Source organism: Aquarana catesbeiana, linkage group LG09 (assembly GCF_042186555.1).
Source record: "Aquarana catesbeiana isolate 2022-GZ linkage group LG09, ASM4218655v1, whole genome shotgun sequence".
NCBI classification, from domain to species: Eukaryota; Metazoa; Chordata; class Amphibia; order Anura; family Ranidae; genus Aquarana; species Aquarana catesbeiana.
The window spans coordinates 54,725,104-54,740,244 of record NC_133332.1 but is presented as its reverse complement, the minus strand read 5'-3'; the positions used below and the strand labels follow the sequence as shown (position 1 = coordinate 54,740,244).

Genomic DNA, 15,141 nt, shown 5'->3' with positions numbered 1-15,141 from the left:
TAAATCTCCCCTAATTTATTGTGTCCTATAACTGACGTGTGAACCAAGTTCATAGAATCTTCTTGGCTATTGAGCATTGAGGTGAACACACTTATGCCCCGTACACACGGTCGGACTTTGTTCGGACATTCCGACAACAAAATCCTAGGATTTTTTCCGACGGATGTTGGCTCAAACTTGTCTTGCATACACACGGTCACACAAAGTTGTCGAAAAATCCGATCGTTCTGAACGCGGTGACGTAAAACACGTACGTCGGGACTATAAACGGGGCAGTGGCCAATAGCTTTCATCTCTTTATTTATTCTGAGCATGGGTGGCACTTTGTCCGTCGGATTTGTGTACACACGATCGGAATTTCCGACAACAAATTTTGTTGTTGGAAAATTTTATATCCTGCTCTCAAACTTTGTGTTTATTGTCTACAATATTTTTTTTTTTATTGTCTACAATATTTTTTTTTATTTTTTAGAAAAAAAAAAAAAAAAAGAAAAAAAAAAAAACTTTGTGTGTCGGAAAATCCAATGGAAAATGTGTGATGGAGCCCACACACGGTCGGAATTTCCGACAACAAGGTCCTATCACACATTTTCCGTCGGAAAATCCAACCGTGTGTACGGGGCATTACAATTTATATCTTGTCTCATTTATATTATTGGACCTGTACAGGAGGTCCCCGAATTACGAACTTTCGACTTGCGAACGACTCCTACTTATGAACGGGAGGCAGCGGCGGCAGGCACATCGGAAAACAGCGGAAAACGACGTTGGAAAACATTGGAAAACAACGTCTCTGCCGTTTTGCGCATGCGCTTCCGACTTACGAACAAATCTGACTTAAGAACAAACAGGCAGTCCCTAAACCGTTCGTATCTCTGGGACTGCCTGTATCGTTCCTGTGATAGTGACGGTAAACAAGAACAGCCACGCATCTCTTAGCTGTTACTGTTCATTGTCATAAAGCAATATGAACTGCAATAAACTGCAGTGTTATGTCTATATCATTTTCACAACAAAATAAAGCAGTGCAGTTTTCCTCTATGCTGTATGGATATGTTGACTGTGCAGGCCAATGTAGAACTGGCTGCAGGAGCCTGGGTGCCCATTCCAGAGTCCCACGCCGGGCAGAGTGCTGCCCACATTGACTGATTCTGAGAAAGGTCAAAGCTTCATAGATGAAATTCCCGGACCTTCTCGGCACAATAGGCAACCATATTCAGACTCCCTCAAAAAGCATTACAGACATACCAAGAAAAAGGATTTACACAAGTGAACAATGGCTCCCTTAATACAGGGCACAGCTCCATATTTATTAACCCAACCACTGCTGGAACAGTATACAGTCAGCAACAAAGACAAGAAAGTAAATACATGTATATCATCAGCAACATGGGTCCGATTTTGTATACTGCTTATGTATTTCTATATAGCAGTGTGGTTTGTTCTTTGTTTTGCCTTTCCCAAAATGCATGATGTATGCAAAAAACGTCAATGCTGAAATCCCATCTCCAGATAAAACGTTTTGTGTGAGTTTTGGATAAAGTGGAAAAAGGTTAGAGCCTATGTCACATTTGTATTCCCAAACGATATACAATCCATCCAGTACCTTATACATAAACTCTTCCCACAGTACCCTTCAGTTTGTTGGAGATGTCAAGAGGAAAAGGGCTCCATGCTTCACATTTTTTGGTTATGCCCAAAGATCTCAAATTTTAAGAATAAGGTTAAACAGATCATTCACAGACTAACACACATACAGCTACCGAAAAATCTTGGATGCCTTCCTCAAGATACAAATGCTCCCTCCTTATACATTTCCTCAACACAGACAAAGCATGCATACCCCTATATTGGAAGCAAACCGCGACACCACTGTTGAGTTTGTGGTTCGCCAAAAGACTTGACAGCTGTGGATAACAATTTATTTATTTTATTTTTATTTCAGGTACTTATATAGCGCCGTCAATTTACGCAGCGCTTTACATATACATTGTACATTCACATCAGTCCCTACCCTCAAGGAGCTTACAATCTAAGGTCCCTAACTCACATTCATACATACTAGGGACAATTTAGACAGGAGCCAATTAACCTACCAGCATGTCTTTGGAGTGTGGGAGGAAACCGGAGTACCCGGAGGAAACCCACGCAGGCACAGGGAGAACATGCAAACTCCAAGCAGGTAGTGACGTGGTTGGGATTCGAACCAGCGACCCTTCTTACTGCTAGGCGAGAGTGCTACCACTACACCACTGTGCCACCCAGCAATAAGAGGAATATCGTAACCGATGGTTTTATTGGACTGACTTTACCTTCTCCATATAATACCAGGTTGTGCTAACATCTGATGGGTAAAACATAAACATTTCTGGACACTGCTGACACTATGGGGTTGATTTACTAAAGGCAAAGTGCCATTGCTCCAGAGCTTAGTAAATGAGGTAAAGCTTCACTTAGCAAAGAATACCCAATCACGTGCCACGAAAATTTAAAAAATAGTATTTTTGCTTGCACATGATTGGACGATGGAAGTCAGCAGAGATTCTGCTCATTTACTAACTCTGGAGCAACTGCTTTGGCAGAGTGCAACACCGGACCCTGTACACCACTGATGGGGAGTGTGGCTGAGCTAAGCCAAGCCTGAACTCGCAGGAAATTGTCACGTGACAGCAGGCTGCCATCCCAATTAGCTGTAGCCGTGGAATTCTCCCCCCCACAGTTGCATGTAAAAAAAGTTGTGGCCGGTGGCATCATTGACCTAATCTGGCAACATGACAAAGACATGTGGACTGGACATATTAGGTCAATAAAGTAATCAGCATTACATTGGCTAGGGGCAGGAAATTCCATGGCTACAGCCAATCAGGGTGGTGGCCTACTGACATGTGACAGTTTCCCAGCCTGAACCTTAACTCTTCCCTAATGAGGAGAGTGTGGTTACCAGTGATACTGCATTATAGCTCATAAAACAGAAAAAGCCAGCACCCCATAATGGGTCCCAGTGGTTTTTTGAGCCCTCAATAAATAACCGAGGCTTATTATGGAGTGCTGGCTTTTTCTGTTTTGTGAGATTTTTATTCCCATCTGTGTCCCTAACAAAGTGATCTTTCCTTAATTCCTATCCTGGCAAAAAGTGATGGGAAATCTCTCTAATAGTGACAAAAACAAAAACAAGAAACGTTATAGCTTTTTTTTTTTTGCTGTCTGTGCCTTCCTGTCCTGGTGACAACTGTGCCCTCCATTTCTTGTCCTGGTGTCACAAAGGAAACAAAGTGAGGGAAATCCTCCAAAAAAAGGTCAAAGACAGTAAAATAAACCTTTTCCACAGTAGCCTCCAAATTGCATTCACACATAATACATACATCACTATAAGTGGTTGCTATCAGTGCTAGATTTAGACTTCCACTATTGTCCATGGACACCACAGTAAACTTCTACTACTTTTACATCTGGCAAGACACCACCAAAGGTAATGGCCACCACAACACAATCTCCAACCAGGAGATGGATATGACATTATTCTCCATGGAGCTTGCATTAGATTACAGTAAAATAGAAACTATGTTCCTCCTGTGAAGTTTTGTATAACCTCAACCAACGACATATTATAGTATAGTATTTTATTGCAGAGAAATGTGCTGAATTCAAGGTGTGCACTGCAAAATGCTCTTCATCTTCCCAGAAGGCCATGCAGAATCTTCAGTGACATGTTGAGAGGCGTCTACACTGCACTAAAAAGCTACAGCTAGCTTTGGGGACTTCCAGTATGTGAATGCAACATGTTCCACGGCTTCTGGAGTGCATTGGAGCTCTAAGACAATTCTAAGATTTGCATCTTACATGGCCTGCTTTTCCTTGCTACTGAATGCTTATCTATTATGTTCTGAGGACACGTTTACTTTAAAAGAAGCCTTGGAAATTTTCCAGTTCTCCATTTTATGGAGGAAAACTTGAAGCCTTGTGTCCCAGTCATACAATAGGTTTATTATGGTATGTGTACTATCAGCTGTACAAATGATTATTCAGTAGATTTCTACCAAACAAATCAGCCAGGGAGCTTTAGATGCGGCCTTGGCTTCTATTAAAGGGAACATGTCCTCAGAACATAATAAATGAGCATTTGTACTAACAACACCCCCCACCTTCCCCCCCATCCAAAAAAATCATACTGTGCTTCGTTACAAAAGTTGAAGCATTTTAGCTATGTCCTAATTCCATGGTTTATTACATAGTGACAGTTCTGTTTGTTAGCCACTTAACCAGACCCCACAGACATTTAGCTTTTCTTTTAATAACTTGTATTTAATGTATTTTTGTATTACCCTGCATCCCCCTTTGTCTGTACTCTTTCCCCCACAGTTACCCCTCTAATATTTACACATGACTGCGAATAATAAACTTAATGATAAAAAGTTGAAATTAAACATGATATGCGATGCATGCCAGTCTCAGGAGATGGTGGGTGTTTGAAGGCCCTGTCCTCTCTACATGACCACAACTCATGGATTAGATACACATACCCCAGTGCTCTGGTATCACAGCTGCTGCTCCATTTTTGGATGTGGTCTGGCCATAGTCTTGCTGTTTTGCTTGCTGTCACACACAACAAATCTCCCACGCAGCCTGTGACAACACAGTAACCAGCATGAGGACAAGACGTGCGTGAGATGAGCTGGAGTTCCCTTGGCTTCAAGTTCAAAAGAAGCTCGTAGACTATGCTGTCCTCCCAGTGTGGTATGTGAGTTAGCTCATACTTGTCATAGAAGATTTGTATTACTGTCAGAGGTGAGGGACCACGAAATTAAGAGAGCATACCATGCAATGATGCATGCAAAAATCCTGCAGCCCAAACTATTTTTTTTACATTTTGGGTACAATGAAGAAGAGTTAGGCCGCGTACACACGGGTGGACTTTTCGACCGGACTGGTACAACGGACTTTCCGACTGACTTTTGATGGACTCTTGAACGAACGGACTTGCCTACAAGTCCGACGGATTCGTACGTGAAGACGTACGACCGGACTAAAATAAGGAAGTTGATAGCCAGTAGCCAATAGCTGCCCTAGCATGGGTTTTCGTCCGTCGGACTAGCATACAGACGAGCGGATTTTTCGACCGGACTCGAGTCCGTCAGAAAGATTTGAAGCATGTTTCAAATCTAAAGTATGTCAGATTTTCGACTGGAAAAGTTAGCTGAAGGTCCGATGAAGCCCACACACGATCGGATTGTCCGCCTGACCAGTCCAGTCAAATAGTCCGCTCATGTGTACGCTGCATTAGAATGCCCATGTGTGTGGTACTTCCGTTCGCATCCTCTTCTTATACCCAAGAGTGAAGATTTAGGGTCAGACTTATTAAGAAGTTTTCCATCAGGATGGAAATTCATGTGTCCTAATGAGCCCTTCCAACCATCTAAGGTGTCCCAATGACATCCAAAACATCAGAAATGACCTGGCAAAACAATGACCATCTCTTGCTTTTATTGATCCATTTCTGGTCAAGCAGAATGAAGGTGTAGAAAGCCATTTGAGGTTAAGGTATTATTTTTAAATAATCCTTTTTATTATTTTATGACAGCTATAGATTTAAAAATTATGAAAATGACTTTTGACATTGCATTCAGATGTTAAAGATTATATAAGCGAGTTTAGTAACTGCATTTAGATCTACAAAGTCATAGAAATGGCACCCCTCCCAAGCAAAAGCTAACTTATGTCTGACACAAAACCAACAAATCAGACTGGGAAACAGAACATTTTAAATACCCTTGCCTTTTTCTGACATTAAACCACGAGGAAGGAAAAGGCCCTTCCTGTCATCCATGGCCCTCACCAGTCTACAGACACTTGGGCGTCTTCTCCTGCCTCTCCCACTATACTGCATCATGTCTCAGCATCCGGGAGAAGGCCAAAGCCCTCAATTTCTATTTGCAACACAGTTAATCAGCGTACATCCTTCCGGGGCTCGTCACGTTTAAATGTCCATACCAGACAATGACACAATGAGTGACTTGGAACGCAATGATTCATCTCAAAGACATTTCGGCTTTTTCAACAATGCGGTGGAATGACGATGACTAGTTTTAGTGGCCCAGAACAACCACTCATATTTTGCTATATGGTAGTCAGATCAGCGAAGGTATCCAATTGATTATTATATTCCATTGAATGGGGCATTGTTGGAGCAAAAAGGCAGCAATGAAAAACTAAAAAAATTCCACCCTTTCCCCTTTCTGTCTTTCTGTCCCCCCTCCTTCAGTCTTTCTGTTATTTACTCGGTTCGATATAAACAAATTTTTCATCATTTCAAGTACCTTGTGCTGTCTTAATCTAACAGGAAGACAGCCGTGTGCAACAAAATGTCTCCTTAGTCCTCACTAGGCTACCCAGGATTCTAGGCCAGTGAATCTTGTGGCATCCTCTAGAAGCAAGTTGTTCAGTCGTTCCCTTGCCAGGGCCCACAGGAAAAGCTTGCATATATTTTTCAAGATGGTGATCCAGTGACCCAAATGGACATCTTCTGGTTCTCCATTGAGGTTAGATTCCTGTTTATTCTAGAGGCTAAATGCAAGGGGGTCCCATCGAACTCTGGAGTCCCATTTAACCAGGAGCCTGACACAAAAGGTGGGTGGACCTTCCCCCCATCAAGCCACCACTGACTTCTGAAGTGGGGTTCCTTTTCCCCACTTATCAGGTGTTGTCTGTTCCATGTCATTTTAGAAAGATTAGTAATCTGACCTAGCAATTTTAGCACTGCACTCTTTGCCGTACATGCTGATATTCCCCACTTTACACACCAAGAAGGCATAGTTGGTTTATAACGTTTATGGTGTTAATTGACTAACGTGGTACATCGATGAGAGCCATTTGTTCCAAAATATGGTTCCAAAGATATGGTGCATTTTCAAACAACATGGTAATGCTTGGAAATGTATTTTCAGTTACATAAAGTTAGTTACATTGCTGGGTGTTACTGGAGGGGTGAACTGTAGGAAACTCACCTTTCTGTATTCCCCATAAGCTCTTCCACTATTGGTCAACTGCAGAGAGGAAAAGCCCAAGTGCACCACTTTTCTTGTTCAATTTCCTTTAGATTTACTTTCAACTATGTAGTGAAAGAGCCTGCCTAATAATATTGAAAGTGTTTAGGTTTGACCTCATATTATATGGTTTTGGTAAATCTAACGGAAAATTGTATAATTTATGGCTAACCTAAATATTGCACATTCTGGTATCCAACTTCTTCTCTCTCTCCTGACGACACCTACCCATATAATGCCAGGCACCTCCCACCCAACCTATCATTACAAAAGGGAAATCCTAACCATAGGGCTGCACCTCACTGCAAGCTACCATTCAGTTTTACTACATGTGATATAATTGCCCCTGAGCTGGTATACCGCACAAGAATTTGGAGAATGTCATCTTCATCTGAGGCTTCCCATTCAGGTAGTATATGTTTAGGACTTACAATAAAAGAATGGCAGACACCCCTAAACATTGGAAGGATAGCTACTCAGCTAAAAAGAACTCCTGGTAATCCAAGAAACATTGGGATCAACACACATTTGTTTCTATGAAAAGGAGGGATTTTGGGACTTTGAATGAGGTGGGTAGGTATTTGTTTCTAGAGTTGTTCATGGTTTTAAAGTGATATTAAAGGCAGATTTAATAAAACAAAAACAAACATGTCATAAATACCTGCTCTGTGCAGTGGTTTTACACAGAGCAGCCCTGATCCTCCTCTTCACTGGTCCGCTGCTGTCGCCCCTTCCTCCTGCCGAGTGCCCCATAGTGTGTCCATTCACACAAAGAGCGCGGCTTGGTCCCACCCCAGCTCTCTCCTCATTGGCTCACTGGCTGTGATTGACAGTAGCAGGAGCCAATGGCTCCTGCTGCTGTCTAAGCCAATGAGCCAATGAGGAGGAAGAGACCCAGGAGAGCTGCTGCTCTAGTGCAAATTGCTGGATTGAGATGGGGCTCAGGTAAGTACTGGGGGGGGGGCTGCTGCACACAGAAGGTTTTTTTACCTTCATGCATAGAATGCATGATGGTAAAACACTTTGAACATTTACAACCACGTTAAAGTATAACGCCAGGCATAGTTTTGGATAGAGAGTGGACAGACTGGTGCACACAGAATCTGGTTCAGCTGTGCATAGTAACCAGTCAGCTCCTAACTTCAGCCTGTTCAATTAAGCTCTGACAATACTCCCAGTTCCCACTGCCGCGACTTGTCATGCGACTTGAGAGTTCAAAGTCCAATGAAAAGTCGCGCCCCATTAACTGCAATGGAACCGTTCTAATCGGTGCGACTCAAGATGCTCCAACTTAGAAAAAAGTTCCTGCACTACTTTTGGTGAGACTTCAATATGACTTGCATTGATTTCTGTTAACCACTTGCTGACCGGCGCACACAGATGTACGTTGGCAGAATGGCACAGGCAGGCAAATGGGCGTACAGGTACGTTCCTTTAAATTTGCTGCCTTTCACCAAAATAGTGTCAAAAGTGTGATGTGTCAGCCATAATGTCGCAGTCACGATAAAAATCACAGATCACCGCCATTACTAATAAAACTGACAATTGTCAGTTAAAGCGACACAAAAATCAGCCAAATCTTCTGGGGCTGAAGTGGTTAAAGAAAGCCACGATTAAACTGTGTTTACTATGCTTCAGTTTGTGAATAAACAGGAATCTGCTCAACACAGAGCCCTTCCCATTCATTCAGTGTCCAGTGCGGCTGAGGCTACAGAGAAAGGGACTAGGGAATCTGTGTCCTCAGTCCCTTTTTCCTGTCTCAAAAGTGAGACATCAGGGGTCTGTTTAAACCCCTGATATTTAACCAAATCCCCCCAACGGGGCTCCTAAAAAATTGTAAAAAAAATAATATTGTAAAAAAAATTGTAAAAAACATTAAAAAAATAAAATTATTAAAATAAACAAACATTTACACTGTGCACTGCCCTACTGACACCGTCCATGTTTTAATACATTTTTTTCTAAAGCCTCGTACACACGATGGGATTTTCAGCAGGGAATTGTGTGATGACAGACTGTTTGCCTAAAATCCAACCATTAGTACGCTCCATCAGACAATTGTTGGCCAACTTTCTGCCAACAAATGTTGGATGGCAGGCTAGTAAATTTTCGTCAGACAACGGTCTGTTGTGAGATTTTCCTATCGTGTGTACACAAGTTCGTCACACAAACGTCCAAAGTACAAACACGCATGCTCAGAATCAATGCTCACCAAACACGACATTAGCAGAAGGTGCCCAAAGGGTGGCGCTCAAGAGCTTAAATTCCACGTAGTACGTCACCACGTTCGTGTTTGTTGGCCGACAATTGTGTGCCGTTTGTATGCAAGACAAGTTGACGGCACACTCCCTTCGGACAAAAGTCTGGTGCTTTGTCTTCCAACAATCCGATCGTGTGTACGAGGCTTAAGATTGTGAGTGTATGTCTTTCTATCTCTCTCTATATATATATACAGTGTATACTGTATATATATATATATATATATATATATATATATATATATATATATATATACACACACACACACACACGCGCGCGCATGTGTGTTTGAGCTCTGGGGTGGATTTACTAAAGGCAGACTGTGCAGTTGCTTCAGAGCTTAGCAAATGAGGGGAAGATCTGTTAACTTCTGTCAGCCAATCAAAAATACCTTTTTTTAAAATTTTCCTTGCATGTGCTTGGGTATTCCTTGCAAGGTGAAGCTTCACCTCATTTACTAAGCAACTGCACTTGCAAAGTCTACAGTATTTGCCTTTAGTAAATACACCCCTATGAGTCCCTCAAAAAGAACAAGTACTCATCAGGAGCGCTACATTTTCTACGATTTTACTTGCTGTATGCTTGTTCTGTGACAGCTACCAGAGACTGGTAGGAAGCTCGCAGTTCACATCAACGTCAACAATGGCAGCCCCCTGTATTTTTCTCACTATAGGTTTTCTTTAAATTAAAATCTTGACGACACATGAGATTTTTGTCTGTTAGTAGTGTGAGATGATCCCTCTACTGAAAACTATATTTTAATAGAAACTCATGAAAATCAATGGGGACCCTTTATGAAACAAGGGAGAGCTGAATACAAGACACTCTTCACTAAGTGCAAAAAATGGCTGCTGATTCTACCAGAAATCCTATAAACTGATAACTTCTGTGTTCTCTGCCTGTGGGCTACAGAATACGTTGCTTGATGTTATGAAGATGCAGAGGGGTGGAGGTGTTCTGTAGTCCTAACACTTCCTGTAATATGGTGGTGACAATGCTGCTGCTCTATGGATACAGTACTGTAAGTAGGTGTTGTCACCCTAGGACAGAATAACCGTTTAAAAAAAAAAAAAAAAAAGGGACAAAAAGCCACAAAAAAAAATCTAAGGATTGGTAAGCTGAAATATTACATTTCTCTTAATGGGTTTAGCCTGCTATATGACACAGTAAGCTTTGGATCCTCTTGCAATCCTGACAGCCTGTCATACACACAGCATTATTTATGTTACCCGAGCCCTGAACTCCTCTCGAAGCCCAGAGGGTGATTAGCTATGAAGCCTTGGATAAGTTTAGAAAGTTTATATTGGGTCAGAGCTGGCCATCAATTGTCACATCCTTGAATGAAAATACATGAAAATACCCAGCAGGCAACACTGAGATCTGACAGATACGTAATACCTGATGCCATATGGAGCCAAGTTGGTGAGAGAAACATGCCTTGTATCATCTGCCCAACTACAACTCTTACTATGCAGTGAAGGAATAGGAATGCGTAGTTGTTAAATGGTGGCTGAACTACAGAACAATTTCCAGACATTGTAGGATCAAAAGTCCCAAAATTATGTAACATAGCCATTCTCAACCAGGGTTTTTTGGACCACTAGGGTTCCTCCAGAGGTTGCTAGGGGTTCCTTGAACATGGAGCAATTTCTGACCCTCAGATAAATAACCGCTGACTCCAATGATCTTTTTAGCTATTTGTATGGGGGAGATTCTTATCACTGACAACCCCACTGATGTTAGGAGCATTATTCCATTTGACCACCAATGTAAAGAACCTTCTTCCCACTGACCACCAATGTAAAGAACATTCTTCCCACTGACCACCAATGTAAAGAACATTCTTCCCTCTGGCCACCAATGTAAGGAACATTTTTCCCAATGACCACCAACGTAAGGAGCATTATTCCCACTGACCACAAATGTAAGGAGCAATCTTCCCACTGACCCCCAATGTAAACAACATTCTTCCCAATGACCACCGATGTAAGGGGCACTATTCCCACTGGCCAAAAATGTAAGAACCACTGACCATCAACGTAAGGAACATTCTTCCCAATGACTACGATGTCAGGGGCACTATTACCACTGACCAAAAAACGTAAGGACCACTGACCATCAAGGTAAAGAACATTCTTCCAAATGACCACCGATGTAAAGAACATTCTTCCCACTGACCACCTACATAAACAGCATTCTTCCAACTGACCACAGATGTAAGGAGCACTATTCCCACTGACCATCACACTAATGTACAGTGAGCTGTAGATATAGTATTTATTAGCAGGAGTTGCCTGAGACTGCAACATTATTTCAAGTATTTCTCCATTCTAAAAAGCATGAGAAAGGCTGATGTAACAATTTAAGTTGCCTTATCAAATCCTTATCAAAATAATAAAATTACGACTTGCACAGGCAATATTATTAAATGTTGTCTTTCGTAATTGATTGCAGTGCTGTTCAAACATATGCATTTGACATGCTTTAAAGGCATCTTAATAGGATCTGTTGTGACCAAAGAAATGCAAGAACTGTCATTCCCGTTATACTATTAACATAATTGGAAATCTGCTGCCCTGAGTTTCATGTGCATTTAAAAGACACAGGAACCCAGCCCACTATCCAAGCTGCCATGCTGAAACTTGTGTCCTCATCTTTTCCTTCTCTTTCTCATGATGAAGTGGTGTGCGCCCCAAAACTAAAAAACACATACGTGTGTATACTGTACATATATATATATATATATATATATATATATATATATATATATATATATATATATATATATATACATACATGACAGTGTCAGTAGGACAGAGATTGGTATCAGTAGTTAATTTTTTGTTTCCTTTTTTTCCCTATTTTTTATTTATTATTTTTTACAATATTATTTTTATTTTTTATTTTATTTTTTATGATTTTTTTAGGAGCCCAGTTGGGGGGCTTTGGTGTAATATCAGGGGTGTAAACAGGCCCCTGATGTCTCACTTTTGAGACAGAGAAAGGTACTGAGTACAGAGGTTCCCCAGTCCCTTTCTCTGCAACCAGGCAGTAAGGGGAATTTGCATAGTACAGGGTGATTAGGGTGTGCCCAGACACACCTGACACCCCATGTGCGCACGCCTATGTCCATTACATTGGATGTCAGTGTAAACCTGATCCTTTACATTGATGTAACAAAAATTGAAACTGACCTTATTAAAAAAAAATTAAACTGAAGAACCACACCAATGCTAAGTGGTCCAGAAACAGCTTTATTCCACGTTGGCTACTTTTTGGATTGTACCCCTGATTTCTATTGGAATAAAGTTGTACCTTAGCAGTGTTGTGGTGCTTCAGGTTAAATTTTTGTTACATTGCACTACAAACCAAAGAGACTATGGAGATCCTCTAAGGTGTAGGAGCTGCCTAACCGGAAGTGACATCATTTACATCAATTCTTTAAGTTTAGCAAGACCAGTGAGATAACCAAAATTCTGGAGGAACCTTAAGGTGCCATGAAACCCTGGTTGAGAATAGCTGATCTAAAGTCACTATAAGATTCTTTATAATCACTATAAGATGCATTGATTTGTTGCATTTGACATCAAATGCAGGTTAGCAAATTCCCATTGACTTTGATGGAGGAGTGTAGATGACAGTTCAGGAGCAATTGACCAGCTTTGCAATGTGTTGCATTTCTTCAGACGCAGCAGGTCCTATTGAGGTGCATATGGATTGCAGGCAAAGCAGTCCAAACACCTGTCTGCATGAGCCTTAATTTTGATGGATCAAATGGAAACATTTTGCATTTAAATACCATATTGGGAAATAGAACACAGATGATAGATAGATAGATAGATAGATAGATAGATAGATAGATAGATAGATAGATAGATAGATAGATAGATAGATAAGAATAGAGAATAGATGGATGCTACTGAATAATTCCTTTAAAAATGTATATAAAATAGGTTACGATTTATAATTTGGTGTGTTAACCACTTGACCCCCAGAAAATTTACCCCCTTCATGACCTGGCCATTTTTTGCGATACTGCACTGCCTTATTTTAACTGACAATTGCGCTGTTGTTCGACAATGTACCCAAATAAAATTGATGTCCTTTTTTCCCACAAATAGAGCTTTCTTTAGGTGGTATTTGCTCACTTCTTTGGTTTTTATTTTTTGCGCTATATGCAAAACAATTTAAAAAAAAAAAAAAAACAAAACAATGTTTTTTACTTTCTGCTATAAAACATATCCAATACGTGATCTGGCACAGAGCGCCCGTCCTGCAGCAGTATATGTACGACGGGCGGTCCGCAAGTAGTTAAAGGGCCATTCCACTTATAAGTGATATTTTAGTTATAGGTGGACCCTAGTGGGTTGAGTCAGTGCCTGCCTTTTTATTTGTCTTGTATACCCCAACAGAGCAATCTCCCTGCCACAACTCCCCTATCTGTTCCTGTTCACCTGGAAGTTCGGGGTGTTCCTGTCCACATTTGTGTATTCCATCATTTCCTTCCCCAAAATACATTTCAAAAAATCCAACTGGGAGAGTTAAAAATCTTTGTAATAGCCAAAGCAGGTGTTCAGACTCAGCAAGAGATCCCAATCATAGAGTCTCCAACCAGTATACTTAGTTGTTAGGTAGGTTTAGGTGTTAACTCTTCAGGATCTACCCAAAACTAAAACATCAGTTTTGGGTGGACTGATCCTTTAGGTAGGATAGACATTCAGCCGCTCTGCTTCCATTTTGTCAACTGCGATCTTTTAAAATCCGTCCGTAAATGTTGCAAAGAATAATTTTATGACAACTGACACAAAGAGATTATAGTGTGTTTCCTTCGGGAACCTCAAGACTTCACCTTTCATCCTGCAATCTGTGCTAGAAAATAAATAAGGATTCTTTCTAGCTCCTACCGACAACAGCTGCAGTTTTTTTTTTTTTTTATAAATTAAACCAACAAATATATTAAGTTGCTCATAAAATAAATACAGGATAAGATCAATGAAACATAACATCACAGGCTATCATATGCAATAGATATACATTAAGCTACTAGTCTATAGTGGAATACACTCACCAAGCTGTCCGTTGTAGTAGCCCCTCTTGGTGTGAGCCCCCCCAGCCTGCTCTCTCCTGGAAGGTCCAGAGATTGTGTGAGCTGTCACTAGGACTGTGACACTCAATGCCAGAGGGAGAGGCCATGCAGAAGGGGAGAGGACAAAAACTTCCCAAAATGACTCTATCTGACCTGTCATTGGATGCAAAGGGCTGACATCACTCAAACATTTCCCAGCTGTGTGATACAGTATATTATCTAGTGCAGAAAGTCATATTCTATTGTAATAACAGACATAGTTGACTGCCCTTGCAGCTTTTATATCGCCAAGGCTGGCCAAAGAGAGTTACCGATTTCCACCAAAAACCTTACCAAAGATCTCGATGTCTTTATCTTCACAGTCATAGATCTAAAAGTGCCATGGAAATTCCTTTTATGAAGAATGTGTGGAGAATGTCAAATTCTTCGGGGGAAAGGAAACTATCCTTAAAATAGAACTTCAACCAAAGCTTTTTCGTTTTGGATAAAGTGGAAAGGAATAAGAACATCTGTCAAGGTTTTACTGCAGTCTATGGCCCAGAAAGTGTAGATGTGAATGCTAGGCTAATGGCCTGTACACACGACCGGTTTTCCCGTCGGAATAAACTCTGAAGGTTTTTCCAACGGAGTTCCGACGGAATTCCACTCAAGCGGTCTTGCATACACACGGTCACATCCATATCCGACCGTCCAGAACGCGGTGACGTACAACACGTACGACGGGACTAGAAAACAGAAGTTCAATAGCCAGTAGCC

The 15,141-nt window shown here is 41.2% G+C and overlaps 1 protein-coding gene across 1 annotated transcript in view; it reads right to left on the bottom strand.

Moving 5' to 3' along the window:
• Positions 1–14,475, bottom strand: part of PRX (periaxin) — a 54,160-nt gene extending 39,685 nt beyond the window's left edge. The window contains exon 1 of the mRNA XM_073598525.1: positions 14,368–14,475. The gene's annotated coding sequence lies outside the window, so the exon portion shown is untranslated. The remainder of the gene's footprint in view (positions 1–14,367) is intronic.
• Between the last annotated feature and the right edge of the window lie 666 nt (positions 14,476–15,141).